The 26,074-nt window shown below is 42.7% G+C and overlaps 28 non-coding genes across 28 annotated transcripts; all 28 read right to left on the minus strand.

The window, feature by feature from the left end:
- Positions 1 to 543: 543 nt before the first annotated feature.
- On the minus strand, positions 544 to 710 carry LOC134589660 (U1 spliceosomal RNA). The gene has a single exon (XR_010086701.1). It is a non-coding gene; the product is annotated as a U1 spliceosomal RNA (small nuclear RNA).
- Positions 711 to 1,189: 479 nt separating this feature from the next.
- On the minus strand, positions 1,190 to 1,330 carry LOC134592024 (U4 spliceosomal RNA). Its single transcript, XR_010088710.1, has one exon. It is a non-coding gene; the product is annotated as a U4 spliceosomal RNA (small nuclear RNA).
- An 899-nt stretch (positions 1,331 to 2,229) lies between these two features.
- On the minus strand, positions 2,230 to 2,389 carry LOC134591608 (U1 spliceosomal RNA). The gene has a single exon (XR_010088360.1). It is a non-coding gene; the product is annotated as a U1 spliceosomal RNA (small nuclear RNA).
- An 815-nt stretch (positions 2,390 to 3,204) lies between these two features.
- On the minus strand, positions 3,205 to 3,345 carry LOC134592025 (U4 spliceosomal RNA). The gene has a single exon (XR_010088711.1). It is a non-coding gene; the product is annotated as a U4 spliceosomal RNA (small nuclear RNA).
- Positions 3,346 to 4,698: 1,353 nt separating this feature from the next.
- Positions 4,699 to 4,839, minus strand: LOC134592026 (U4 spliceosomal RNA). The gene has a single exon (XR_010088712.1). It is a non-coding gene; the product is annotated as a U4 spliceosomal RNA (small nuclear RNA).
- An 899-nt stretch (positions 4,840 to 5,738) lies between these two features.
- LOC134591563 (U1 spliceosomal RNA) lies at positions 5,739 to 5,905 on the minus strand. Its single transcript, XR_010088326.1, has one exon. It is a non-coding gene; the product is annotated as a U1 spliceosomal RNA (small nuclear RNA).
- Positions 5,906 to 6,376: 471 nt separating this feature from the next.
- On the minus strand, positions 6,377 to 6,517 carry LOC134592027 (U4 spliceosomal RNA). Its single transcript, XR_010088713.1, has one exon. It is a non-coding gene; the product is annotated as a U4 spliceosomal RNA (small nuclear RNA).
- A 1,353-nt stretch (positions 6,518 to 7,870) lies between these two features.
- On the minus strand, positions 7,871 to 8,011 carry LOC134592028 (U4 spliceosomal RNA). The gene has a single exon (XR_010088714.1). It is a non-coding gene; the product is annotated as a U4 spliceosomal RNA (small nuclear RNA).
- Positions 8,012 to 8,910: 899 nt separating this feature from the next.
- LOC134591564 (U1 spliceosomal RNA) lies at positions 8,911 to 9,077 on the minus strand. The gene has a single exon (XR_010088327.1). It is a non-coding gene; the product is annotated as a U1 spliceosomal RNA (small nuclear RNA).
- Positions 9,078 to 9,548: 471 nt separating this feature from the next.
- LOC134592029 (U4 spliceosomal RNA) lies at positions 9,549 to 9,689 on the minus strand. Its single transcript, XR_010088715.1, has one exon. It is a non-coding gene; the product is annotated as a U4 spliceosomal RNA (small nuclear RNA).
- An 899-nt stretch (positions 9,690 to 10,588) lies between these two features.
- LOC134591199 (U1 spliceosomal RNA) lies at positions 10,589 to 10,755 on the minus strand. The gene has a single exon (XR_010088011.1). It is a non-coding gene; the product is annotated as a U1 spliceosomal RNA (small nuclear RNA).
- Positions 10,756 to 11,232: 477 nt separating this feature from the next.
- Positions 11,233 to 11,373, minus strand: LOC134593363 (U4 spliceosomal RNA). The gene has a single exon (XR_010089855.1). It is a non-coding gene; the product is annotated as a U4 spliceosomal RNA (small nuclear RNA).
- Positions 11,374 to 12,272: 899 nt separating this feature from the next.
- LOC134591517 (U1 spliceosomal RNA) lies at positions 12,273 to 12,439 on the minus strand. Its single transcript, XR_010088286.1, has one exon. It is a non-coding gene; the product is annotated as a U1 spliceosomal RNA (small nuclear RNA).
- A 475-nt stretch (positions 12,440 to 12,914) lies between these two features.
- Positions 12,915 to 13,055, minus strand: LOC134592030 (U4 spliceosomal RNA). Its single transcript, XR_010088716.1, has one exon. It is a non-coding gene; the product is annotated as a U4 spliceosomal RNA (small nuclear RNA).
- Positions 13,056 to 13,954: 899 nt separating this feature from the next.
- On the minus strand, positions 13,955 to 14,121 carry LOC134590197 (U1 spliceosomal RNA). Its single transcript, XR_010087156.1, has one exon. It is a non-coding gene; the product is annotated as a U1 spliceosomal RNA (small nuclear RNA).
- A 476-nt stretch (positions 14,122 to 14,597) lies between these two features.
- On the minus strand, positions 14,598 to 14,738 carry LOC134593162 (U4 spliceosomal RNA). The gene has a single exon (XR_010089684.1). It is a non-coding gene; the product is annotated as a U4 spliceosomal RNA (small nuclear RNA).
- Positions 14,739 to 16,090: 1,352 nt separating this feature from the next.
- Positions 16,091 to 16,231, minus strand: LOC134592032 (U4 spliceosomal RNA). The gene has a single exon (XR_010088717.1). It is a non-coding gene; the product is annotated as a U4 spliceosomal RNA (small nuclear RNA).
- Positions 16,232 to 17,130: 899 nt separating this feature from the next.
- LOC134591566 (U1 spliceosomal RNA) lies at positions 17,131 to 17,297 on the minus strand. The gene has a single exon (XR_010088328.1). It is a non-coding gene; the product is annotated as a U1 spliceosomal RNA (small nuclear RNA).
- Positions 17,298 to 17,769: 472 nt separating this feature from the next.
- LOC134593151 (U4 spliceosomal RNA) lies at positions 17,770 to 17,910 on the minus strand. Its single transcript, XR_010089674.1, has one exon. It is a non-coding gene; the product is annotated as a U4 spliceosomal RNA (small nuclear RNA).
- An 899-nt stretch (positions 17,911 to 18,809) lies between these two features.
- LOC134590337 (U1 spliceosomal RNA) lies at positions 18,810 to 18,976 on the minus strand. The gene has a single exon (XR_010087277.1). It is a non-coding gene; the product is annotated as a U1 spliceosomal RNA (small nuclear RNA).
- A 477-nt stretch (positions 18,977 to 19,453) lies between these two features.
- On the minus strand, positions 19,454 to 19,594 carry LOC134592033 (U4 spliceosomal RNA). The gene has a single exon (XR_010088718.1). It is a non-coding gene; the product is annotated as a U4 spliceosomal RNA (small nuclear RNA).
- An 899-nt stretch (positions 19,595 to 20,493) lies between these two features.
- Positions 20,494 to 20,660, minus strand: LOC134591579 (U1 spliceosomal RNA). The gene has a single exon (XR_010088338.1). It is a non-coding gene; the product is annotated as a U1 spliceosomal RNA (small nuclear RNA).
- A 480-nt stretch (positions 20,661 to 21,140) lies between these two features.
- Positions 21,141 to 21,281, minus strand: LOC134592034 (U4 spliceosomal RNA). The gene has a single exon (XR_010088719.1). It is a non-coding gene; the product is annotated as a U4 spliceosomal RNA (small nuclear RNA).
- An 899-nt stretch (positions 21,282 to 22,180) lies between these two features.
- On the minus strand, positions 22,181 to 22,347 carry LOC134591518 (U1 spliceosomal RNA). The gene has a single exon (XR_010088287.1). It is a non-coding gene; the product is annotated as a U1 spliceosomal RNA (small nuclear RNA).
- A 475-nt stretch (positions 22,348 to 22,822) lies between these two features.
- Positions 22,823 to 22,963, minus strand: LOC134593188 (U4 spliceosomal RNA). Its single transcript, XR_010089706.1, has one exon. It is a non-coding gene; the product is annotated as a U4 spliceosomal RNA (small nuclear RNA).
- An 899-nt stretch (positions 22,964 to 23,862) lies between these two features.
- Positions 23,863 to 24,029, minus strand: LOC134590199 (U1 spliceosomal RNA). The gene has a single exon (XR_010087157.1). It is a non-coding gene; the product is annotated as a U1 spliceosomal RNA (small nuclear RNA).
- A 476-nt stretch (positions 24,030 to 24,505) lies between these two features.
- LOC134591914 (U4 spliceosomal RNA) lies at positions 24,506 to 24,646 on the minus strand. The gene has a single exon (XR_010088614.1). It is a non-coding gene; the product is annotated as a U4 spliceosomal RNA (small nuclear RNA).
- Positions 24,647 to 25,545: 899 nt separating this feature from the next.
- On the minus strand, positions 25,546 to 25,712 carry LOC134590200 (U1 spliceosomal RNA). The gene has a single exon (XR_010087158.1). It is a non-coding gene; the product is annotated as a U1 spliceosomal RNA (small nuclear RNA).
- Between the last annotated feature and the right edge of the window lie 362 nt (positions 25,713 to 26,074).

Here is a 26,074-nt window from a genome sequence, read left to right on the forward strand (position 1 = left end):
TCATGACTCCATTGATAGGAATGACCCTTGCCTAGCACCTGTCTTCTCTTCATCCACACTCAACAGGGCTGAAAGAACATTTGTGGTGGCTTTTTCAAAATTCCATGGTGTTCATTAGTAAGTGCTAGCGACCACCCAGCTATTCCTAAGGTTTGGTCTGATTGTCTCAAGCGGCAATTCACTGCCTTGATCCAGAAAATCTTCTTTTCCCAGAAATTCAATCAAACGTTACGTTCTGTTGGAAGACGTAATATAGGTCTCCAATTCTTTATTTCTTCCATTGCATTGAAGCATACAATAAATCAAAAGAAGTCAAGATAAAAAAATGATGAAAAAAAAGCTGAAAAGTTAAAATAAAAAGTGAAATTCTGGCTTAAAACTGGTCTACAGAAAACATAGATAATAAAAATGATCAAGCCTAGGAAATGATTGTCGCTGCCTGCTTGATGCGGGAAGTAAGAGCCAAAGAAGACGGGTGCCGTGGCTGAAATTATCCTTCGTTAGAATTGGTGAAGTTCTCTATTTTTGTCAAACAAGCAAACACAGGGGAAAGCGCGAACGCAGTCCCCCACTACCATAAATTATGCAGTCGAGTTTCCCACATTTGAGGAAATCGCAGAGGTCAACTGGTACGGAGTGCAATGAACCAGCCTCACTCTGGGAGAGCCACCTTAGGGATCATGGCTATTGCTCCCCTGCCAGGTAAGTATGACATGACGGGTAAATTCAAAGGCACGCCCGCTGGGAAGCCTTTCCTTTAGGCTGTGGTGAAATAATAAAGCAAGTTAAAAAAAAAAAAAAAAAGAAGAGCAAATAAATAATCCAAATGATAGAAGGCTACAAAAGATTACCAAACCTCGTGGCTGATCGTTGTTTTCCTTAGCTACCAGTAATTTTAGTGCCTTCAGGTGGTTAGGTGTGAATAATTGAGCTGGATTCAGGGTGCGAAGGTGCAATTTGCATAAAGGCAAATGCTCGGCCAATGAGCCAAAGGATGGGAATTCGCAGCATGGAGTGAGAATAGTGTGCTGCCGGAAACAAGTGGATTCAGTGGGAGAGAAAGGTAAAAGGGAAATGCTAAGAAGCCAGCGGAAGGAATGGTGCAACAGAGCTCAGGAAGAAACGGGAGTCACGTAAGACACGCCCTAGACATGGGGCGCCATAAACTTTTATTAAACCAATCTTTCAGTCTCCTTAGAGCCTGTCAAAAATTGCCAATGCTGACTGTATTTCAAGTCATCATGGCGGGGTATTGGGTAAAGTTTTCAATTAGCAATAATCACGCCTCGGATTGACCTCATGGGCTACGATACTGCCACTGCGCAAAGCTAACTGTTCAAGTGGGCCAGCTTTTAAGAGCTACCATGTAAGGACACTTTAAGACAGCGGTGAGAAAAAGTTCATAACCATAAGCCATTGCAAAGGATTATGGGAGGCAATATTCTAATTAGGCCCGCTTCCTCCTACAGGGAAGCTTAAACCCCAACAAATTCCTTGGTCTTCTTATATGGCATCTTGGAATGGTTCCAAACATATAACAGAGAGTGAGGGCAACCATATATTGCAGCAAACCTTGTACAATTTTTTTTCTCTCTTTGGAAACAGTTTTGCCAAGATTCTACTACAGCAGCCATTAGGCAGAGTACACAATCCGCTGGTCTACGTTCGTCCCCAAAGTCACACATTTCATGACTCCATCGATAGGAATGACCCTTGCCTAGCACCTGTCTTCTCTTCATCCACACTCAACAGGGCTGAAAGAACATTTGTGGTGGCTTTTTCAAAATTCCATGGTGTTCATTAGTAAGTGCTAGCGACCACCCAGCTATTCCTAAGGTTTGGTCTGATTGTCTCAAGCGGCAATTCACTGCCTTGATCCAGAAAATCTTCTTTTCCCAGAAATTCAATCAAACGTTACGTTCTGTTGGAAGACGTAATATAGGTCTCCAATTCTTTATTTCTTCCATTGCATTGAAGCATACAATAAATCAAAAGAAGTCAGGATAAAAAAATGATGAAAAAAAAGCTGAAAAGTTAAAATAAAAAGTGAAATTCTGGCTTAAAACTGGTCTCCAGAAAACATAGATAATAAAAATGATCAAGCCTAGGAAACGATTGTCGCTGCCTGCTTGATGCGGGAAGTAAGAGCCGAAGAAGACGGGTGCCGTGGCTGAAATTATCCTTCGTCAGAATTGGTGAAGTTCTCTATTTTTGTCAAACAAGCAAACACAGGGGAAAGCGCGAACGCAGTCTACCACTACCATAAATTATGCAGTCGAGTTTCCCACATTTGAGGAAAACGCAGAGGTCAACTGGTACGGAGTGCAATGAACCAGCCTAACTCTGGGAGAGCCACCTTATGCCTCGTTTCCACTGAGCAGATCGGTTCGGGTCGGTACAGTTTGGAAGGTTTAGAATGGACCAGCCCATTCTGGTGAGCGTTTCCACTGCAAGTCAGACCTTCAGGGCCATGCGGGGATTAGAAAAAATGCTCTTCCTGTCCACCAATCAATGGATTGTATAGTAGCTCCGCCCTAACCGAACCGTTCCATTTTCTATGGCCCTACATCTGAAGCAGGACCCTGAATGGATCGGTACGGTTTGCTTATATGGACCACTTTCATAATGGAAACACCCAAAATAGCGAACCGTACCGTACCGAACCGAACCGATCCGCTCAGTGGAAACGAGGCATTAGGGATCATGGCTATTGCTCCCCTGCCAGGTAAGTATGACATGACGGGTACATTCAAAGGCACGCCTGCTGGGAAGCCTTTCCTTTAGGCTGTGGTGAAATAATAAAGCAAGTTAAAAAAAAAAAAAAGCAAATAAATAATACAAATGATAGAAGGCTACAAAAGATTACCAAACCTCGTGGCTGATCGTTGTTTTCCTTAGCTACCAGTAATTTTAGTGCCTTCAGGTGGTTAGGTGTGAATAATTGAGCTGGATTCAGGGTGCGAAGGAGCAATTTGCATAAAGGCAAATGCTAGGCCAATGAGCCGAAGGATGGGAATTCGTAGCATGGAGTGAGAATAGTGTGCTGCCGGAAACAAATGGATTCAGTGGGAGAGAAAGGTAAAAGGGAAATGCTAAGAAGCCAGCGGAAGGAATGGTGCAACAGAGCTCAGGAAGAAACGGGAGTCACGTAAGACACGCCCTAGACATGGGGCGCCATAAACTTTTATTAAACCAATCTTTCAGTCTCCTTAGAGCCTGTCAAAAATTGCCAATGCTGACTGTATTTCAAGTCATCATGGCGGGGTATTGGGTAAAGTTTTCAATTAGCAATAATCACGCCTCGGATTGACCTCATGGGCTACGATACTGCCACTGCGCAAAGCTAACTGTTCAAGTGGGCCAGCTTTTAAGAGCTACCATGTAAGGACACTTTAAGACAGCGGTGAGAAAAAGTTCATGACCATAAGCCATTGCAAAGGATTATGGGAGGCAATATTCTAATTAGGCCCGCTTCCTCCTACAGGGAAGCTTAAACCCCAACAAATTCCTTGGTCTTCTTATATGGCATCTTGGAATGGTTCCAAACCTATAACAGAGAGTGAGGGCAACCATATCTTGCAGCAAACCTTGTACAATTTTTTTTCTCTCTTTGGAAACAGTTTTGCCAAGATTCTACTACAGCAGCCATTAGGCAGAGTACACAATCCGCTGGTCTACGTTCGTCCCCAAAGTCACACATTTCATGACTCCATCGATAGGAATGACCCTTGCCTAGCACCTGTCTTCTCTTCATCCACACTCAACAGGGCTGAAAGAACATTTGTGGTGGCTTTTTCAAAATTCCATGGTGTTCATTAGTAAGTGCTAGCGACCACCCAGCTATTCCTAAGGTTTGGTCTGATTGTCTCAAGCGGCAATTCACTGCCTTGATCCAGAAAATCTTTTTTTCCCAGAAATTCAATCAAGCGTTACGTTCTGTTGGAAGACGTAATATAGGTCTCCAATTCTTTATTTCTTCCATTGCATTGACGCATACAATAAATCAAAAGAAGTCAGGATAAAAAAATGATGAAAAAAAAGCTGAAAAGTTAAAATAAAAAGTGAAATTCTGGCTTAAAACTGGTCTCCAGAAAACATAGATAATAAAAATGATCAAGCCTAGGAAATGATTGTCGCTGCCTGCTTGATGCGGGAAGTAAGAGCCAAAGAAGACAATAGCCACCTTAGGGATCATGGCTATTGCTCCCCTGCCAGGTAAGTATGACATGACAGGTACATTCAAAGGCACGCCCGCTGGGAAGCCTTTCCTTTAGGCTGTGGTGAAATAATAAAGCAAGTTAAAAAAAAAAAAAGAAGAGCAAATAAATAATCCAAATGATAGAAGGCTACAAAAGATTACCAAACCTCGTGGCTGATCGTTGTTTTCCTTAGCTACCAGTAATTTTAGTGCCTTCAGGTGGTTAGGTGTGAATAATTGAGCTGGATTCAGGGTGCGAAGGTGCAATTTGCATAAAGGCAAATGCTCGGCCAATGAGCCGAAGGATGGGAATTCGCAGCATGGAGTGAGAATAGTGTGCTGCCGGAAACAAGTGGATTCAGTGGGAGAGAAAGGTAAAAGGGAAATGCTAAGAAGCCAGCGGAAGGAATGGTGCAACAGAGCTCAGGAAGAAACGGGAGTCACGTAAGACACGCCCTAGACATGGGGCGCCACAAACTTTTATTAAACCAATCTTTCAGTCTCCTTAGAGCCTGTCAAAAATTGCCAATGCTGACTGTATTTCAAGTCATCATGGCGGGGTATTGGGTAAAGTTTTCAATTAGCAATAATCACGCCTCGGATTGACCTCATGGGCTACGATACTGCCACTGCGCAAAGCTAACTGTTCAAGTGGGCCAGCTTTTAAGAGCTACCATGTAAGGACACTTTAAGACAGCGGTGAGAAAAAGTTCATAACCATAAGCCATTGCAAAGGATTATGGGAGGCAATATTCTAATTAGGCCCGCTTCCTCCTACAGGGAAGCTTAAACCCCAACAAATTCCTTGGTCTTCTTATATGGCATCTTGGAATGGTTCCAAACATATAACAGAGAGTGAGGGCAACCATATATTGCAGCAAACCTTGTACAATTTTTTTTCTCTCTTTGGAAACAGTTTTGCCAAGATTCTACTACAGCAGCCATTAGGCAGAGTACACAATCCGCTGGTCTACGTTCGTCCCCAAAGTCACACATTTCATGACTCCATCGATAGGAATGACCCTTGCCTAGCACCTGTCTTCTCTTCATCCACACTCAACAGGGCTGAAAGAACATTTGTGGTGGCTTTTTCAAAATTCCATGGTGTTCATTAGTAAGTGCTAGCGACCACCCAGCTATTCCTAAGGTTTGGTCTGATTGTCTCAAGCGGCAATTCACTGCCTTGATCCAGAAAATCTTCTTTTCCCAGAAATTCAATCAAACGTTACGTTCTGTTGGAAGACGTAATATAGGTCTCCAATTCTTTATTTCTTCCATTGCATTGAAGCATACAATAAATCAAAAGAAGTCAGGATAAAAAAATGATGAAAAAAAAGCTGAAAAGTTAAAATAAAAAGTGAAATTCTGGCTTAAAACTGGTCTCCAGAAAACATAGATAATAAAAATGATCAAGCCTAGGAAACGATTGTCGCTGCCTGCTTGATGCGGGAAGTAAGAGCCGAAGAAGACGGGTGCCGTGGCTGAAATTATCCTTCGTCAGAATTGGTGAAGTTCTCTATTTTTGTCAAACAAGCAAACACAGGGGAAAGCGCGAACGCAGTCTACCACTACCATAAATTATGCAGTCGAGTTTCCCACATTTGAGGAAAACGCAGAGGTCAACTGGTACGGAGTGCAATGAACCAGCCTAACTCTGGGAGAGCCACCTTAGGGATCATGGCTATTGCTCCCCTGCCAGGTAAGTATGACATGACGGGTACATTCAAAGGCACGCCTGCTGGGAAGCCTTTCCTTTAGGCTGTGGTGAAATAATAAAGCAAGTTAAAAAAAAAAAAAAGCAAATAAATAATCCAAATGATAGAAGGCTACAAAAGATTACCAAACCTCGTGGCTGATCGTTGTTTTCCTTAGCTACCAGTAATTTTAGTGCCTTCAGGTGGTTAGGTGTGAATAATTGAGCTGGATTCAGGGTGCGAAGGAGCAATTTGCATAAAGGCAAATGCTAGGCCAATGAGCCGAAGGATGGGAATTCGTAGCATGGAGTGAGAATAGTGTGCTGCCGGAAACAAATGGATTCAGTGGGAGAGAAAGGTAAAAGGGAAATGCTAAGAAGCCAGCGGAAGGAATGGTGCAACAGAGCTCAGGAAGAAACGGGAGTCACGTAAGACACGCCCTAGACATGGGGCGCCATAAACTTTTATTAAACCAATCTTTCAGTCTCCTTAGAGCCTGTCAAAAATTGCCAATGCTGACTGTATTTCAAGTCATCATGGCGGGGTATTGGGTAAAGTTTTCAATTAGCAATAATCACGCCTCGGATTGACCTCATGGGCTACGATACTGCCACTGCGCAAAGCTAACTGTTCAAGTGGGCCAGCTTTTAAGAGCTACCATGTAAGGACACTTTAAGACAGCGGTGAGAAAAAGTTCATGACCATAAGCCATTGCAAAGGATTATGGGAGGCAATATTCTAATTAGGCCCGCTTCCTCCTACAGGGAAGCTTAAACCCCAACAAATTCCTTGGTCTTCTTATATGGCATCTTGGAATGGTTCCAAACCTATAACAGAGAGTGAGGGCAACCATATCTTGCAGCAAACCTTGTACAATTTTTTTTCTCTCTTTGGAAACAGTTTTGCCAAGATTCTACTACAGCAGCCATTAGGCAGAGTACACAATCCGCTGGTCTACGTTCGTCCCCAAAGTCACACATTTCATGACTCCATCGATAGGAATGACCCTTGCCTAGCACCTGTCTTCTCTTCATCCACACTCAACAGGGCTGAAAGAACATTTGTGGTGGCTTTTTCAAAATTCCATGGTGTTCATTAGTAAGTGCTAGCGACCACCCAGCTATTCCTAAGGTTTGGTCTGATTGTCTCAAGCGGCAATTCACTGCCTTGATCCAGAAAATCTTTTTTTCCCAGAAATTCAATCAAGCGTTACGTTCTGTTGGAAGACGTAATATAGGTCTCCAATTCTTTATTTCTTCCATTGCATTGACGCATACAATAAATCAAAAGAAGTCAGGATAAAAAAATGATGAAAAAAAAGCTGAAAAGTTAAAATAAAAAGTGAAATTCTGGCTTAAAACTGGTCTCCAGAAAACATAGATAATAAAAATGATCAAGCCTAGGAAATGATTGTCGCTGCCTGCTTGATGCGGGAAGTAAGAGCCAAAGAAGACAATAGCCACCTTAGGGATCATGGCTATTGCTCCCCTGCCAGGTAAGTATGACATGACAGGTACATTCAAAGGCACGCCCGCTGGGAAGCCTTTCCTTTAGGCTGTGGTGAAATAATAAAGCAAGTTAAAAAAAAAAAAAGAAGAGCAAATAAATAATCCAAATGATAGAAGGCTACAAAAGATTACCAAACCTCGTGGCTGATCGTTGTTTTCCTTAGCTACCAGTAATTTTAGTGCCTTCAGGTGGTTAGGTGTGAATAATTGAGCTGGATTCAGGGTGCGAAGGTGCAATTTGCATAAAGGCAAATGCTCGGCCAATGAGCCGAAGGATGGGAATTCGCAGCATGGAGTGAGAATAGTGTGCTGCCGGAAACAAGTGGATTCAGTGGGAGAGAAAGGTAAAAGGGAAATGCTAAGAAGCCAGCGGAAGGAATGGTGCAACAGAGCTCAGGAAGAAACGGGAGTCACGTAAGACACGCCCTAGACATGGGGCGCCATAAACTTTTATTAAACCAATCTTTCAGTCTCCTTAGAGCCTGTCAAAAATTGCCAATGCTGACTGTATTTCAAGTCATCATGGCGGGGTATTGGGTAAAGTTTTCAATTAGCAATAATCACGCCTCGGATTGACCTCATGGGCTACGATACTGCCACTGCGCAAAGCTAACTGTTCAAGTGGGCCAGCTTTTAAGAGCTACCATGTAAGGACACTTTAAGACAGCGGTGAGAAAAAGTTCATAACCATAAGCCATTGCAAAGGATTATGGGAGGCAATATTCTAATTAGGCCCGCTTCCTCCTACAGGGAAGCTTAAACCCCAACAAATTCCTTGGTCTTCTTATATGGCATCTTGGAATGGTTCCAAACATATAACAGAGAGTGAGGGCAACCATATATTGCAGCAAACCTTGTACAATTTTTTTTCTCTCTTTGGAAACAGTTTTGCCAAGATTCTACTACAGCAGCCATTAGGCAGAGTACACAATCCGCTGGTCTACGTTCGTCCCCAAAGTCACACATTTCATGACTCCATCGATAGGAATGACCCTTGCCTAGCACCTGTCTTCTCTTCATCCACACTCAACAGGGCTGAAAGAACATTTGTGGTGGCTTTTTCAAAATTCCATGGTGTTCATTAGTAAGTGCTAGCGACCACCCAGCTATTCCTAAGGTTTGGTCTGATTGTCTCAAGCGGCAATTCACTGCCTTGATCCAGAAAATCTTCTTTTCCCAGAAATTCAATCAAACGTTACGTTCTGTTGGAAGACGTAATATAGGTCTCCAATTCTTTATTTCTTCCATTGCATTGAAGCATACAATAAATCAAAAGAAGTCAGGATAAAAAAATGATGAAAAAAAAGCTGAAAAGTTAAAATAAAAAGTGAAATTCTGGCTTAAAACTGGTCTCCAGAAAACATAGATAATAAAAATGATCAAGCCTAGGAAACGATTGTCGCTGCCTGCTTGATGCGGGAAGTAAGAGCCGAAGAAGACGGGTGCCGTGGCTGAAATTATCCTTCGTCAGAATTGGTGAAGTTCTCTATTTTTGTCAAACAAGCAAACACAGGGGAAAGCGCGAACGCAGTCTACCACTACCATAAATTATGCAGTCGAGTTTCCCACATTTGAGGAAAACGCAGAGGTCAACTGGTACGGAGTGCAATGAACCAGCCTAACTCTGGGAGAGCCACCTTAGGGATCATGGCTATTGCTCCCCTGCCAGGTAAGTATGACATGACGGGTACATTCAAAGGCACGCCTGCTGGGAAGCCTTTCCTTTAGGCTGTGGTGAAATAATAAAGCAAGTTAAAAAAAAAAAAAAGCAAATAAATAATCCAAATGATAGAAGGCTACAAAAGATTACCAAACCTCGTGGCTGATCGTTGTTTTCCTTAGCTACCAGTAATTTTAGTGCCTTCAGGTGGTTAGGTGTGAATAATTGAGCTGGATTCAGGGTGCGAAGGAGCAATTTGCATAAAGGCAAATGCTAGGCCAATGAGCCGAAGGATGGGAATTCGTAGCATGGAGTGAGAATTGTGTGCTGCCGGAAACAAGTGGATTCAGTGGGAGAGAAAGGTAAAAGGGAAATGCTAAGAAGCCAGCGGAAGGAATGGTGCAACAGAGCTCAGGAAGAAACGGGAGTCACGTAAGACACGCCCTAGACATGGGGCGCCATAAACTTTTATTAAACCAATCTTTCAGTCTCCTTAGAGCCTGTCAAAAATTGCCAATGCTGACTGTATTTCAAGTCATCATGGCGGGGTATTGGGTAAAGTTTTCAATTAGCAATAATCACGCCTCGGATTGACCTCATGGGCTACGATACTGCCACTGCGCAAAGCTAACTGTTCAAGTGGGCCAGCTTTTAAGAGCTACCATGTAAGGACACTTTAAGACAGCGGTGAGAAAAAGTTCATGACCATAAGCCATTGCAAAGGATTATGGGAGGCAATATTCTAATTAGGCCCGCTTCCTCCTACAGGGAAGCTTAAACCCCAACAAATTCCTTGGTCTTCTTATATGGCATCTTGGAATGGTTCCAAACCTATAACAGAGAGTGAGGGCAACCATATCTTGCAGCAAACCTTGTACAATTTTTTTTCTCTCTTTGGAAACAGTTTTGCCAAGATTCTACTACAGCAGCCATTAGGCAGAGTACACAATCCGCTGGTCTACGTTCGTCCCCAAAGTCACACATTTCATGACTCCATCGATAGGAATGACCCTTGCCTAGCACCTGTCTTCTCTTCATCCACACTCAACAGGGCTGAAAGAACATTTGTGGTGGCTTTTTCAAAATTCCATGGTGTTCATTAGTAAGTGCTAGCGACCACCCAGCTATTCCTAAGGTTTGGTCTGATTGTCTCAAGCGGCAATTCACTGCCTTGATCCAGAAAATCTTTTTTTCCCAGAAATTCAATCAAACGTTACGTTCTGTTGGAAGACGTAATATAGGTCTCCAATTCTTTATTTCTTCCATTGCATTGAAGCATACAATAAATCAAAAGAAGTCAGGATAAAAAAATGATGAAAAAAAAGCTGAAAAGTTAAAATAAAAAGTGAAATTCTGGCTTAAAACTGGTCTCCAGAAAACATAGATAATAAAAATGATCAAGCCTAGGAAATGATTGTCGCTGCCTGCTTGATGCGGAAAGTAAGAGCCAAAGAAGATGGGTGCCCTGGCTGAAATTATCCTTCGTCAGAATTGGTGAAGCTCTCTATTTTTGTCAAACAAGCAAACACAGGGGAAAGCGCGAACGCAGTCCCCCACTACCATAAATTATGCAGTTGAGTTTCCCACATTTGAGGAAATCGTAGAGGTCAACTGGTACGGAGTGCAATGAACCAGCCTCACTCTGGGAGAGCCACCTTAGGGATCATGGCTATTGCTCCCCTGCCAGGTAAGTATGACATGACGGGTACATTCAAAGGCACGCCCGCTGGGAAGCCTTTCCTTTAGGCTGTGGTGAAATAATAAAGCAAGTTTAAAAAAAAAAAAAAGAAGAGCAAATAAATAATCCAAATGATAGAAGGCTACAAAAGATTACCAAACCTCGTGGCTGATCGTTTTTTTCCTTAGCTACCAGTAATTTTAGTGCCTTCAGGTGGTTAGGTGTGAATAATTGAGCTGGATTCAGGGTGCGAAGGAGCAATTTGCATAAAGGCAAATGCTAGGCCAATGAGCCGAAGGATGGGAATTCGTAGCATGGAGTGAGAATAGTGTGCTGCCGGAAACAAATGGATTCAGTGGGAGAGAAAGGTAAAAGGGAAATGCTAAGAAGCCAGCGGAAGGAATGGTGCAACAGAGCTCAGGAAGAAACGGGAGTCACGTAAGACACGCCCTAGACATGGGGCGCCATAAACTTTTATTAAACCAATCTTTCAGTCTCCTTAGAGCCTGTCAAAAATTGCCAATGCTGACTGTATTTCAAGTCATCATGGCGGGGTATTGGGTAAAGTTTTCAATTAGCAATAATCACGCCTCGGATTGACCTCATGGGCTACAATACTGCCACTGCGCAAAGCTAACTGTTCAAGTGGGCCAGCTTTTAAGAGCTACGATGTAAGGACACTTTAAGACAGCGGTGAGAAAAAGTTCATGACCATAAGCCATTGCAAAGGATTATGGGAGGCAATATTCTAATTAGGCCCGCTTCCTCCTACAGGGAAGCTTAAACCCCAACAAATTCCTTGGTCTTCTTATATGGCATCTTGGAATGGTTCCAAACCTATAACAGAGAGTGAGGGCAACCATATCTTGCAGCAAACCTTGTACAATTTTTTTTCTCTCTTTGGAACCAGTTTTGCCAAGATTCTACTACAGCAGCCATTAGGCAGAGTACACAATCCGCTGGTCTACGTTCGTCCCCAAAGTCACACATTTCATGACTCCATCGATAGGAATGACCCTTGCCTAGCACCTGTCTTCTCTTCATCCACACTCAACAGGGCTGAAAGAACATTTGTGGTGGCTTTTTCAAAATTCCATGGTGTTCATTAGTAAGTGCTAGCGACCACCCAGCTATTCCTAAGGTTTGGTCTGATTGTCTCAAGCGGCAATTCACTGCCTTGATCCAGAAAATCTTTTTTTCCCAGAAATTCAATCAAACGTTACGTTCTGTTGGAAGACGTTATATAGGTCTCCAATTCTTTATTTCTTCCATTGCATTGAAGCATACAATAAATCAAAAGAAGTCAGGATAAAAAAATGATGAAAAAAAAGCTGAAAAGTTAAAATAAAAAGTGAAATTCTGGCTTAAAACTGGTCTCCAGAAAACATAGATAATAAAAATGATCAAGCCTAGGAAATGATTGTCGCTGCCTGCTTGATGCGGAAAGTAAGAGCCAAAGAAGACGGTTGCCGTGGCTGAAATAATCCTTCGTCAGAATTTGTGAAGTTCTCTATTTTTGTCAAACAAGCAAACACAGGGGAAAGCGCGAACGCAGTCCCCCACTACCATAAATTATGCAGTCGAGTTTCCCACATTTGAGGAAATCGCAGAGGTCAACTGGTACGGAGTGCAATGAACCAGCCTCACTCTGGGAGAACTACCTTAGAGATAATGGCTATTGCTACCCTGCCAGGTAAGTATGACATGACGGGTACATTCAAAGGCATGCCCGCTGGGAAGCCTTTCCTTTAGGCTGTGGTGAAATAATAAAGCAAGTAAAAAAAAAAAAAAGAAGAGCAAATAAATAATCCAAATGATAGAAGGCTACAAAAGATTACCAAACCTCGTGGCTGATCGTTGTTTTCCTTAGCTACCAGTAATTTTAGTGCCTTCAGGTGGTTAGGTGTGAATAATTGAGCTGGATTCAGGGTGCGAAGGAGCAATTTGCATAAAGGCAAATGCTAGGCCAATGAGCCGAAGGATGGGAATTCGTAGCATGGAGTGAGAATAGTGTGCTGCCGGAAACAAGTGGATTCAGTGGGAGAGAAAGGTAAAAGGGAAATGCTAAGAAGCCAGCGGAAGGAATGGTGCAACAGAGCTCAGGAAGAAACGGGAGTCACGTAAGACACGCCCTAGACATGGGGCGCCATAAACTTTTATTAAACCAATCTTTCAGTCTCCTTAGAGCCTGTCAAAAATTGCCAATGCTGACTGTATTTCAAGTCATCATGGCGGGGTATTGGGTAAAGTTTTCAATTAGCAATAATCACGCCTCGGATTGACCTCATGGGCTACGATACTGCCACTGCGCAAAGCTATCTGTTCAAGTGGGCCAGCTTTTAAGAGCTACCATGTAAGGACACTTTAAGACAGCGGTGAGAAAAAGTTCATAACCATAAGCCATTGCAAAGGATTATGGGAGGCAATATTCTAATTAGGCCTGCTTCCTCCTACAGGGAAGCTTAAACCCCAACAAATTCCTTGGTCTTCTTATATGGCATCTTGGAATGGTTCCAAACCTATAACAGAGAGTGAGGGCAACCATATCTTGCAGCAAACCTTGTACAATTTTTTTTCTCTCTTTGGAAACAGTTTTGCCAAGATTCTACTACAGCAGCCATTAGGCAGAGTACACAATCCGCTGGTCTACGTTCGTCCCCAAAGTCACACATTTCATGACTCCATCGATAGGAATGACCCTTGCCTAGCACCTGTCTTCTCTTCATCCACACTCAACAGGGCTGAAAGAACATTTGTGGTGGCTTTTTCAAAATTCCATGGTGTTCATTAGTAAGTGCTAGCGACCACCCAGCTATTCCTAAGGTTTGGTCTGATTGTCTCAAGCGGCAATTCACTGCCTTGATCCAGAAAATCTTCTTTTCCCAGAAATTCAATCAAACGTTACGTTCTGTTGGAAGACGTAATATAGGTCTCCAATTCTTTATTTCTTCCATTGCATTGAAGCATACAATAAATCAAAAGAAGTCAAGATAAAAAAATGATGAAAAAAAAGCTGAAAAGTTAAAATAAAAAGTGAAATTCTGGCTTAAAACTGGTCTCCAGGAAACATAGATAATAAAAATGATCAAGCCTAGGAAATGATTGTCGCTGCCTGCTTGATGCGGGAAGTAAGAGCCAAAGAAGACGGGTGCCGTGGCTGAAATTATCCTTCGTTAGAATTGTTGAAGTTCTCTATTTTTGTCAAACAAGCAAACACAGGGGAAAGCGCGAACGCAGTCCCCCACTACCATAAATTATGCAGTCGAGTTTCCCACATTTGAGGAAATCGCAGAGGTCAACTGGTACAGAGTGCAATGAACCAGCCTCACTCTGGGAGAGCCACCTTAGGGATCATGGCTATTGCTCCCCTGCCAGGTAAGTATGACATGACGGGTACATTCAAAGGCACGCCCGCTGGGAAGCCTTTCCTTTAGGCTGTGGTGAAATAATAAAGCAAGTTAAAAAAAAAAAAAGAAGAGCAAATAAATAATCCAAATGATAGAAGGCTACAAAAGATTACCAAACCTCGTGGCTGATCGTTGTTTTCCTTAGCTACCAGTAATTTTTAGTGCCTTCAGGTGGTTAGGTGTGAATAATTGAGCTGGATTCAGGGTGCGAAGGAGCAATTTGCATAAAGGCAAATGCTAGGCCAATGAGCCGAAGGATGGGAATTCGTAGCATGGAGTGAGAATAGTGTGCTGCCGGAAACAAGTGGATTCAGTGGGAGAGAAAGGTAAAAGGGAAATGCTAAGAAGCCTGCGGAAGGAATGGTGCAACAGAGCTCAGGAAGAAACGGGAGTCACGTAAGACACGCCCTAGACATGGGGCGCCATAAACTTTTATTAAACCAATCTTTCAGTCTCCTTAGAGCCTGTCAAAAATTGCCAATGCTGACTGTATTTCAAGTCATCATGGCGGGGTATTGGGTAAAGTTTTCAATTAGCAATAATCACGCCTCGGATTGACCTCATGGGCTATGATTCTGCCACTGCGCAAAGCTAACTGTTCAAGTGGGCCAGCTTTTAAGAGCTACCATGTAAGGACACTTTAAGACAGCGGTGAGAAAAAGTTCATAACCATAAGCCATTGCAAAGGATTATGGGAGGCAATATTCTAATTAGGCCCGCTTCCTCCTACAGGGAAGCTTAAACCCCAACAAATTCCTTGGTCTTTTTATATGGCATCTTGGAATGGTTCCAAACCTATAACAGAGAGTGAGGGCAACCATATCTTGCAGCAAACCTTGTACAATTTTTTTTCTCTCTTTGGAAACAGTTTTGCCAAGATTCTACTACAGCAGCCATTAGGCAGAGTACACAATCCGCTGGTCTACGTTCGTCCCCAAAGTCACACATTTCATGACTCCATCGATAGGAATGACCCTTGCCTAGCACCTGTCTTCTCTTCATCCACACTCAACAGGGCTGAAAGAACATTTGTGGTGGCTTTTTCAAAATTCCATGGTGTTCATTAGTAAGTGCTAGCGACCACCCAGCTATTCCTAAGGTTTGGTCTGATTGTCTCAAGCGGCAATTCACTGCCTTGATCCAGAAAATCTTTTTTTCCCAGAAATTCAATCAAGCGTTACGTTCTGTTGGAAGACGTAATATAGGTCTCCAATTCTTTATTTCTTCCATTGCATTGACGCATACAATAAATCAAAAGAAGTCAGGATAAAAAAATGATGAAAAAAAAGCTGAAAAGTTAAAATAAAAAGTGAAATTCTGGCTTAAAACTGGTCTCCAGAAAACATAGATAATAAAAATGATCAAGCCTAGGAAATGATTGTCGCTGCCTGCTTGATGCGGGAAGTAAGAGCCAAAGAAGACAATAGCCACCTTAGGGATCATGGCTATTGCTCCCCTGCCAGGTAAGTATGACATGACAGGTACATTCAAAGGCACGCCCGCTGGGAAGCCTTTCCTTTAGGCTGTGGTGAAATAATAAAGCAAGTTAAAAAAAAAAAAGAAGAGCAAATAAATAATCCAAATGATAGAAGGCTACAAAAGATTACCAAACCTCGTGGCTGATCGTTGTTTTCCTTAGCTACCAGTAATTTTAGTGCCTTCAGGTGGTTAGGTGTGAATAATTGAGCTGGATTCAGGGTGCGAAGGTGCAATTTGCATAAAGGCAAATGCTCGGCCAATGAGCCGAAGGATGGGAATTCGCAGCATGGAGTGAGAATAGTGTGCTGCCGGAAACAAGTGGATTCAGTGGGAGAGAAAGGTAAAAGGGAAATGCTAAGAAGCCAGCGGAAGGAATGGTGCAACAGAGCTCAGGAAGAAACGGGAGTCACGTAAGACACGCCCTAGAAATGGGGCGCCATAAACTTTTATTAAACCAATCTTTCAGTCTCCTTAGAGCCTGTCAAAAATTGCCAATGCTGACTGTATTTCAAGTCATCATGGCGGGGTATTGGGTAAAGTTTTCAATTAGCAATAATCACGCCTCGGATTGACCTCATGGGCTACGATACTGCCACTGCGCAAAGCTAACTGTTCAAGTGGGCCAGCTTTTAAGAGCTACCATGTAAGGACACTTTAAGACAGCGGTGAGAAAAAGTTCATAACCATAAGCCATTGCAAAGGATTATGGGAGGCAATATTCTAATTAGGCCCGCTTCCTCCTACAGGGAAGCTTAAACCCCAACAAATTCCTTGGTCTTCTTATATGGCATCTTGGAATGGTTCCAAACATATAACAGAGAGTGAGGGCAACCATATCTTGCAGCAAACCTTGTACAATTTTTTTTCTCTCTTTGGAAACAGTTTTGCCAAGATTCTACTACAGCAGCCATTAGGCAGAGTACACAATCCGCTGGTCTACGTTCGTCCCCAAAGTCACACATTTCATGACTCCATCGATAGGAATGACCCTTGCCTAGCACCTGTCTTCTCTTCATCCACACTCAACAGGGCTGAAAGAACATTTGTGGTGGCTTTTTCAAAATTCCATGGTGTTCATTAGTAAGTGCTAGCGACCACCCAGCTATTCCTAAGGTTTGGTCTGATTGTCTCAAGCGGCAATTCACTGCCTTGATCCAGAAAATCTTCTTTTCCCAGAAATTCAATCAAACGTTACGTTCTGTTGGAAGACGTAATATAGGTCTCCAATTCTTTATTTCTTCCATTGCATTGAAGCATACAATAAATCAAAAGAAGTCAGGATAAAAAAATGATGAAAAAAAAGCTGAAAAGTTAAAATAAAAAGTGAAATTCTGGCTTAAAACTGGTCTCCAGAAAACATAGATAATAAAAATGATCAAGCCTAGGAAACGATTGTCGCTGCCTGCTTGATGCGGGAAGTAAGAGCCGAAGAAGACGGGTGCCGTGGCTGAAATTATCCTTCGTCAGAATTGGTGAAGTTCTCTATTTTTGTCAAACAAGCAAACACAGGGGAAAGCGCGAACGCAGTCTACCACTACCATAAATTATGCAGTCGAGTTTCCCACATTTGAGGAAAACGCAGAGGTCAACTGGTACGGAGTGCAATGAACCAGCCTAACTCTGGGAGAGCCACCTTAGGGATCATGGCTATTGCTCCCCTGCCAGGTAAGTATGACATGACGGGTACATTCAAAGGCACGCCTGCTGGGAAGCCTTTCCTTTAGGCTGTGGTGAAATAATAAAGCAAGTTAAAAAAAAAAAAAAAGCAAATAAATAATCCAAATGATAGAAGGCTACAAAAGATTACCAAACCTCGTGGCTGATCGTTGTTTTCCTTAGCTACCAGTAATTTTAGTGCCTTCAGGTGGTTAGGTGTGAATAATTGAGCTGGATTCAGGGTGCGAAGGAGCAATTTGCATAAAGGCAAATGCTAGGCCAATGAGCCGAAGGATGGGAATTCGTAGCATGGAGTGAGAATAGTGTGCTGCCGGAAACAAATGGATTCAGTGGGAGAGAAAGGTAAAAGGGAAATGCTAAGAAGCCAGCGGAAGGAATGGTGCAACAGAGCTCAGGAAGAAACGGGAGTCACGTAAGACACGCCCTAGACATGGGGCGCCATAAACTTTTATTAAACCAATCTTTCAGTCTCCTTAGAGCCTGTCAAAAATTGCCAATGCTGACTGTATTTCAAGTCATCATGGCGGGGTCTTGGGTAAAGTTTTCAATTAGCAATAATCACGCCTCGGATTGACCTCATGGGCTACGATACTGCCACTGCGCAAAGCTAACTGTTCAAGTGGGCCAGCTTTTAAGAGCTACCATGTAATGACACTTTAAGACAGCGGTGAGAAAAAGTTCATGACCATAAGCCATTGCAAAGGATTATGGGAGGCAATATTCTAATTAGGCCCGCTTCCTCCTACAGGGAAGCTTAAACCCCAACAAATTCCTTGGTCTTCTTATATGGCATCTTGGAATGGTTCCAAACCTATAACAGAGAGTGAGGGCAACCATATCTTGCAGCAAACCTTGTACAATTTTTTTTCTCTCTTTGGAAACAGTTTTGCCAAGATTCTACTACAGCAGCCATTAGGCAGAGTACACAATCCGCTGGTCTACGTTCGTCCCCAAAGTCACACATTTCATGACTCCATCGATAGGAATGACCCTTGCCTAGCACCTGTCTTCTCTTCATCCACACTCAACAGGGCTGAAAGAACATTTGTGGTGGCTTTTTCAAAATTCCATGGTGTTCATTAGTAAGTGCTAGCGACCACCCAGCTATTCCTAAGGTTTGGTCTGATTGTCTCAAGCGGCAATTCACTGCCTTGATCCAGAAAATCTTTTTTTCCCAGAAATTCAATCAAACGTTACGTTCTGTTGGAAGACGTAATATAGGTCTCCAATTCTTTATTTCTTCCATTGCATTGAAGCATACAATAAATCAAAAGAAGTCAGGATAAAAAAATGATGAAAAAAAAGCTGAAAAGTTAAAATAAAAAGTGAAATTCTGGCTTAAAACTGGTCTCCAGAAAACAAAGATAATAAAAATGATCAAGCCTAGGAAATGATTGTCGCTGCCTGCTTGATGCGGAAAGTAAGAGCCAAAGAAGACCGGTGCCGTGGCTGAAATTATCCTTCGTCAGAATTGGTGAAGTTCTCTATTTTTGTCAAACAAGCAAACACAGGGGAAAGCGCGAACGCAGTCCCCCACTACCATAAATTATGCAGTCGATTTTCCCACATTTGAGGAAATCGCAGAGGACAACTGGTACGGAGTGCAATGAACCAGCCTCACTCTGGGAGAGCCACCTTAGGGATCATGGCTATTGCTCCCCTGCCAGGTAAGTATGACATGACGGGTACATTCAAAGGCACGCCCGCTGGGAAGCCTTTCCTTTAGGCTGTGGTGAAATAATAAAGCAAGTAAAAAAAAAAAAAAAAGAAGAGCAAATAAATAATCCAAATGATAGAAGGCTACAAAAGATTACCAAACCTCGTGGCTGATCGTTGTTTTCCTTAGCTACCAGTAATTTTAGTGCCTTCAGGTGGTTAGGTGTGAATAATTGAGCTGGATTCAGGGTGCGAAGGAGCAATTTGCATAAAGGCAAATGCTAGGCCAATGAGCCGAAGGATGGGAATTCGTAGCATGTAGTGAGAATAGTGTGCTGCCGGAAACAAGTGAATTCAGTGGGAGAGAAAGGTAAAAGGGAAATGCTAAGAAGCCAGCGGAAGGAATGGTGCAACAGAGCTCAGGAAGAAACGGGAGTCACGTAAGACACGCCCTAGACATGGGGCGCCATAAACTTTTATTAAACCAATCTTTCAGTCTCCTTAGAGCCTGTCAAAAATTGCCAATGCTGACTGTATTTCAAGTCATCATGGCGGGGTATTGGGTAAAGTTTTCAATTAGCAATAATCACGCCTCGGATTGACCTCATGGGCTACGATACTGCCACTGCGCAAAGCTAGCTGTTCAAGTGGGCCTGCTTTTAAGAGCTACCACGTAAGGACACTTTAAGACAGCGGTGAGAAAAAGTTCATGACCATAAGCCATTGCAAAGGATTATGGGAGGCAATATTCTAATTAGGCCCGCTTCCTCCTACAGGGAAGCTTAAACCCCAACAAATTCCTCGGTCTTCTTATATGGCATCTTGGAATGGTTCCAAACCTATAACAGAGAGTGAGGGCAACCATATCTTGCAGCAAACCTTGTACAATTTTTTTTCTCTCTTTGGAACCAGTTTTGCCAAGATTCTACTACAGCAGCCATTAGGCAGAGTACACAATCCGCTGGTCTACATTCGTCCCCAAAGTCACACATTTCATGACTCCATCGATAGGAATGACCCTTGCCTAGCACCTGTCTTCTCTTCATCCACACTCAACAGGGCTGAAAGAACATTTGTGGTGGCTTTTTCAAAATTCCATGGTGTTCATTAGTAAGTGCTAGCGACCACCCAGCTATTCCTAAGGTTTGGTCTGATTGTCTCAAGCGGCAATTCACTGCCTTGATCCAGAAAATCTTTTTTTCCCAGAAATTCAATCAAGCGTTACGTTCTGTTGGAAGATGTAATATAGGTCTCCAATTCTTTATTTCTTCCATTGCATTGAAGCATACAATAAATCAAAAGAAGTCAGGATAAAAAAATGATGAAAAAAAAGCTGAAAATTTAAAATAAAAAGTGAAATTCTGGCTTAAAACTGGTCTCCAGAAAACATAGATAATAAAAATGATCAAGCCTAGGAAATGATTGTCGCTGCCTGCTTGATGCGGAAAGTAAGAGCCAAAGAAGACGGGTGCTGTGGCTGAAATTATCCTTCGTCAGAATTGGTGAAGTTCTCTATTTTTGTCAAACAAGCAAACACAGGGGAAATCGTGAACGCAGTACCCCAATACCATAAATTATGCAGTCGAGTTTCCCACATTTGAGGAAATAGCAGAGGTCAACTGGTACAGAGTGCAATGAACCAGCCTCACTCTGGGAGAGCCACCTTAGGGATCATGGCTATTGCTCCCCTGCCAGGTAAGTATGACATGACGGGTAAATTCAAAGGCACGCCCGCTGGGAAGCCTTTCCTTTAGGCTGTGGTGAAATAATAAAGCAAGTTTAAAAAAAAAAAAAAAAAGAAGAGCAAATAAATAATCCAAATGATAGAAGGCTACAAAAGATTACCAAACCTCGTGGCTGATCGTTGTTTTCCTTAGCTACCAGTAATTTTAGTGCCTTCAGGTGGTTAGGTGTGAATAATTGAGCTGGATTCAGGGTGCGAAGGAGCAATTTGCATAAAGGCAAATGCTAGGCCAATGAGCCGAAGGATGGGAATTCGTAGCATGGAGTGAGAATAGTGTGCTGCCGGAAACAAATGGATTCAGTGGGAGAGAAAGGTAAAAGGGAAATGCTAAGAAGCCAGCGGAAGGAATGGTGCAACAGAGCTCAGGAAGAAACGGGAGTCACGTAAGACACGCCCTAGACATGGGGCGCCATAAACTTTTATTAAACCAATCTTTCAGTCTCCTTAGAGCCTGTCAAAAATTGCCAATGCTGACTGTATTTCAAGTCATCATGGCGGGGTATTGGGTAAAGTTTTCAATTAGCAATAATCACGCCTCGGATTGACCTCATGGGCTACGATACTGCCACTGCGCAAAGCTAACTGTTCAAGTGGGCCAGCTTTTAAGAGCTACCATGTAAGGACACTTTAAGACAGCGGTGAGAAAAAGTTCATGACCATAAGCCATTGCAAAGGATTATGGGAGGCAATATTCTAATTAGGCCCGCTTCCTCCTACAGGGAAGCTTAAACCCCAACAAATTCCTTGGTCTTCTTATATGGCATCTTGGAATGGTTCCAAACCTATAACAGAGAGTGAGGGCAACCATATCTTGCAGCAAACCTTGTACAATTTTTTTTCTCTCTTTGGAAACAGTTTTGCCAAGATTCTACTACAGCAGCCATTAGGCAGAGTACACAATCCGCTGGTCTACGTTCGTCCCCAAAGTCACACATTTCATGACTCCATCGATAGGAATGACCCTTGCCTAGCACCTGTCTTCTCTTCATCCACACTCAACAGGGCTGAAAGAACATTTGTGGTGGCTTTTTCAAAATTCCATGGTGTTCATTAGTAAGTGCTAGCGACCACCCAGCTATTCCTAAGGTTTGGTCTGATTGTCTCAAGCGGCAATTCACTGCCTTGATCCAGAAAATCTTTTTTTCCCAGAAATTCAATCAAACGTTACGTTCTGTTGGAAGACGTTATATAGGTCTCCAATTCTTTATTTCTTCCATTGCATTGAAGCATACAATAAATCAAAAGAAGTCAGGATAAAAAAATGATGAAAAAAAAGCTGAAAAGTTAAAATAAAAAGTGAAATTCTGGCTTAAAACTGGTCTCCAGAAAACATAGATAATAAAAATGATCAAGCCTAGGAAATGATTGTCGCTGCCTGCTTGATGCGGAAAGTAAGAGCCAAAGAAGACGGTTGCCGTGGCTGAAATAATCCTTCGTCAGAATTTGTGAAGTTCTCTATTTTTGTCAAACAAGCAAACACAGGGGAAAGCGCGAACGCAGTCCCCCACTACCATAAATTATGCAGTCGAGTTTCCCACATTTGAGGAAATCGCAGAGGTCAACTGGTACGGAGTGCAATGAACCAGCCTCACTCTGGGAGAACTACCTTAGAGATAATGGCTATTGCTACCCTGCCAGGTAAGTATGACATGACGGGTACATTCAAAGGCATGCCCGCTGGGAAGCCTTTCCTTTAGGCTGTGGTGAAATAATAAAGCAAGTAAAAAAAAAAAAAAGAAGAGCAAATAAATAATCCAAATGATAGAAGGCTACAAAAGATTACCAAACCTCGTGGCTGATCGTTGTTTTCCTTAGCTACCAGTAATTTTAGTGCCTTCAGGTGGTTAGGTGTGAATAATTGAGCTGGATTCAGGGTGCGAAGGAGCAATTTGCATAAAGGCAAATGCTAGGCCAATGAGCCGAAGGATGGGAATTCGTAGCATGGAGTGAGAATAGTGTGCTGCCGGAAACAAGTGGATTCAGTGGGAGAGAAAGGTAAAAGGGAAATGCTAAGAAGCCAGTGGAAGGAATGGTGCACCAGAGCTCAAGAAGAAACGGGAGTCACGTAAGACACGCCCTAGACATGGGGCGCCATAAACTTTTATTAAACCAATCTTTCAGTCCCCTTAGAGCCTGTCAAAAATTGCCAATGCTGACTGTATTTCAAGTCATCATGGCGGGGTATTGGGTAAAGTTTTCAATTAGCAATAATCACGCCTCGGATTGACCTCATGGGCTACGATACTGCCACTGCGCAAAGCTAACTGTTCAAGTGGGCCAGCTTCTAAGAGTTACCATGTAAGGAAGCTTTAAGACAGCGGTGAGAAAAAGTTCATAACCATAAGCCATTGCAAAGGATTATGGGAGGCAATATTCTAATTAGGCCCGCTTCCTCCTACAGGGAAGCTTAAACCCCAACAAATTCCTTGGTCTTCTTATATGGCATCTTGGAATGGTTCCAAACCTATAACAGAGAGTGAGGGCAACCATATCTTGCAGCAAACCTTGTACATTTTTTTTTCTCTCTTTGGAAACAGTTTTGCCAAGATTCTACTACAGCAGCCATTAGGCAGAGTACACAATCCGCTGGTCTACGTTCGTCCCCAAAGTCACACATTTCATGACTCCATCGATAGGAATGACCCTTGCCTAGCACCTGTCTTCTCTTCATCCACACTCAACAGGGCTGAAAGAACATTTGTGGTGGCTTTTTCAAAATTCCATGGTGTTCATTAGTAAGTGCTAGCGACCACCCAGCTATTCCTAAGGTTTGGTCTGATTGTCTCAAGCGGCAATTCACTGCCTTGATCCAGAAAATCTTCTTTTCCCAGAAATTCAATCAAACGTTACGTTCTGTTGGAAGATGTAATATAGGTCTCCAATTCTTTATTTCTTCCATTGCATTGAAGCATACAATAAATCAAAAGAAGTCAAGATAAAAAAATGATGAAAAAAAAGCTGAAAAGTTAAAATAAAAAGTGAAATTCTGGCTTAAAACTGGTCTCCAGGAAACATAGATAATAAAAATGATCAAGCCTAGGAAATGATTGTCGCTGCCAGCTTGATGCGGGAAGTAAGAGCCAAAGAAGACGGGTGCCGTGGCTGAAATTATCCTTCGTTAGAATTGTTGAAGTTCTCTATTTTTGTCAAACAAGCAAACACAGGGGAAAGCGCGAACGCAGTCCCCCACTACCATAAATTATGCAGTCGAGTTTCCCACATTTGAGGAAATCGCAGAGGTCAACTGGTACAGAGTGCAATGAACCAGCCTCACTCTGGGAGAGCCACCTTAGGGATCATGGCTATTGCTCCCCTGCCAGGTAAGTATGACATGACGGGTACATTCAAAGGCACGCCCGCTGGGAAGCCTTTCCTTTAGGCTGTGGTGAAATAATAAAGCAAGTTAAAAAAAAAAAAAGAAGAGCAAATAAATAATCCAAATGATAGAAGGCTAGAAAACATTACCAAACCTCGTGGCTGATCGTTGTTTTCCTTAGCTACCAGTAATTTTTAGTGCCTTCAGGTGGTTAGGTGTGAATAATTGAGCTGGATTCAGGGTGCGAAGGAGCAATTTGCATAAAGGCAAATGCTAGGCCAATGAGCCGAAGGATGGGAATTCGTAGCATGGAGTGAGAATAGTGTGCTGCCGGAAACAAGTGGATTCAGTGGGAGAGAAAGGTAAAAGGGAAATGCTAAGAAGCCAGCGGAAGGAATGGTGCAACAGAGCTCAGGAAGAAACGGGAGTCACGTAAGACACGCCCTAGACATGGGGCGCCATAAACTTTTATTAAACCAATCTTTCAGTCTCCTTAGAGCCTGTCAAAAATTGCCAATGCTGACTGTATTTCAAGTCATCATGGCGGGGTATTGGGTAAAGTTTTCAATTAGCAATAATCACGCCTCGGATTGTCCTCATGGGCTACGATACTGCCACTGCGCAAAGCTATCTGTTCAAGTGGGCCAGCTTTTAAGAGCTACCATGTAAGGACACTTTAAGACAGCGGTGAGAAAAAGTTCATAACCATAAGCCATTGCAAAGGATTATGGGAGGCAATATTCTAATTAGGCCTGCTTCCTCCTACAGGGAAGCTTAAACCCCAACAAATTCCTTGGTCTTCTTATATGGCATCTTGGAATGGTTCCAAACCTATAACAGAGAGTGAGGGCAACCATATCTTGCAGCAAACCTTGTACAATTTTTTTTCTCTCTTTGGAAACAGTTTTGCCAAGATTCTACTACAGCAGCCATTAGGCAGAGTACACAATCCGCTGGTCTACGTTCGTCCCCAAAGTCACACATTTCATGACTCCATCGATAGGAATGACCCTTGCCTAGCACCTGTCTTCTCTTCATCCACACTCAACAGGGCTGAAAGAACATTTGTGGTGGCTTTTTCAAAATTCCATGGTGTTCATTAGTAAGTGCTAGCGACCACCCAGCTATTCCTAAGGTTTGGTCTGATTGTCTCAAGCGGCAATTCACTGCCTTGATCCAGAAAATCTTTTTTTCCCAGAAATTCAATCAAACGTTACGTTCTGTTGGAAGACGTAATATAGGTCTCCAATTCTTTATTTCTTCCATTGCATTGAAGCATACAATAAATCAAAAGAAGTCAAGATAAAAAAATGATGAAAAAAAAGCTGAAAAGTTAAAATAAAAAGTGAAATTCTGGCTTAAAACTGGTCTCCAGGAAACATAGATAATAAAAATGATCAAGCCTAGGAAATGATTGTCGCTGCCTGCTTGATGCGGGAAGTAAGAGCCAAAGAAGACGGGTGCCGTGGCTGAAATTATCCTTCGTTAGAATTGTTGAAGTTCTCTATTTTTGTCAAACAAGCAAACACAGGGGAAAGCGCGAACGCAGTCCCCCACTACCATAAATTATGCAGTCGAGTTTCCCACATTTGAGGAAATCGCAGAGGTCAACTGGTACAGAGTGCAATGAACCAGCCTCACTCTGGGAGAGCCACCTTAGGGATCATGGCTATTGCTCCCCTGCCAGGTAAGTATGACATGACGGGTACATTCAAAGGCACGCCCGCTGGGAAGCCTTTCCTTTAGGCTGTGGTGAAATAATAAAGCAAGTTAAAAAAAAAAAAAGAAGAGCAAATAAATAATCCAAATGATAGAAGGCTACAAAAGATTACCAAACCTCGTGGCTGATCGTTGTTTTCCTTAGCTACCAGTAATTTTTAGTGCCTTCAGGTGGTTAGGTGTGAATAATTGAGCTGGATTCAGGGTGCGAAGGAGCAATTTGCATAAAGGCAAATGCTAGGCCAATGAGCCGAAGGATGGGAATTCGTAGCATGGAGTGAGAATAGTGTGCTGCCGGAAACAAGTGGATTCAGTGGGAGAGAAAGGTAAAAGGGAAA

The sequence above is a fragment of the Pelobates fuscus genome, chromosome 2, assembly GCF_036172605.1.
Source record: "Pelobates fuscus isolate aPelFus1 chromosome 2, aPelFus1.pri, whole genome shotgun sequence".
Lineage (NCBI taxonomy): Eukaryota > Metazoa > Chordata > Amphibia > Anura > Pelobatidae > Pelobates > Pelobates fuscus.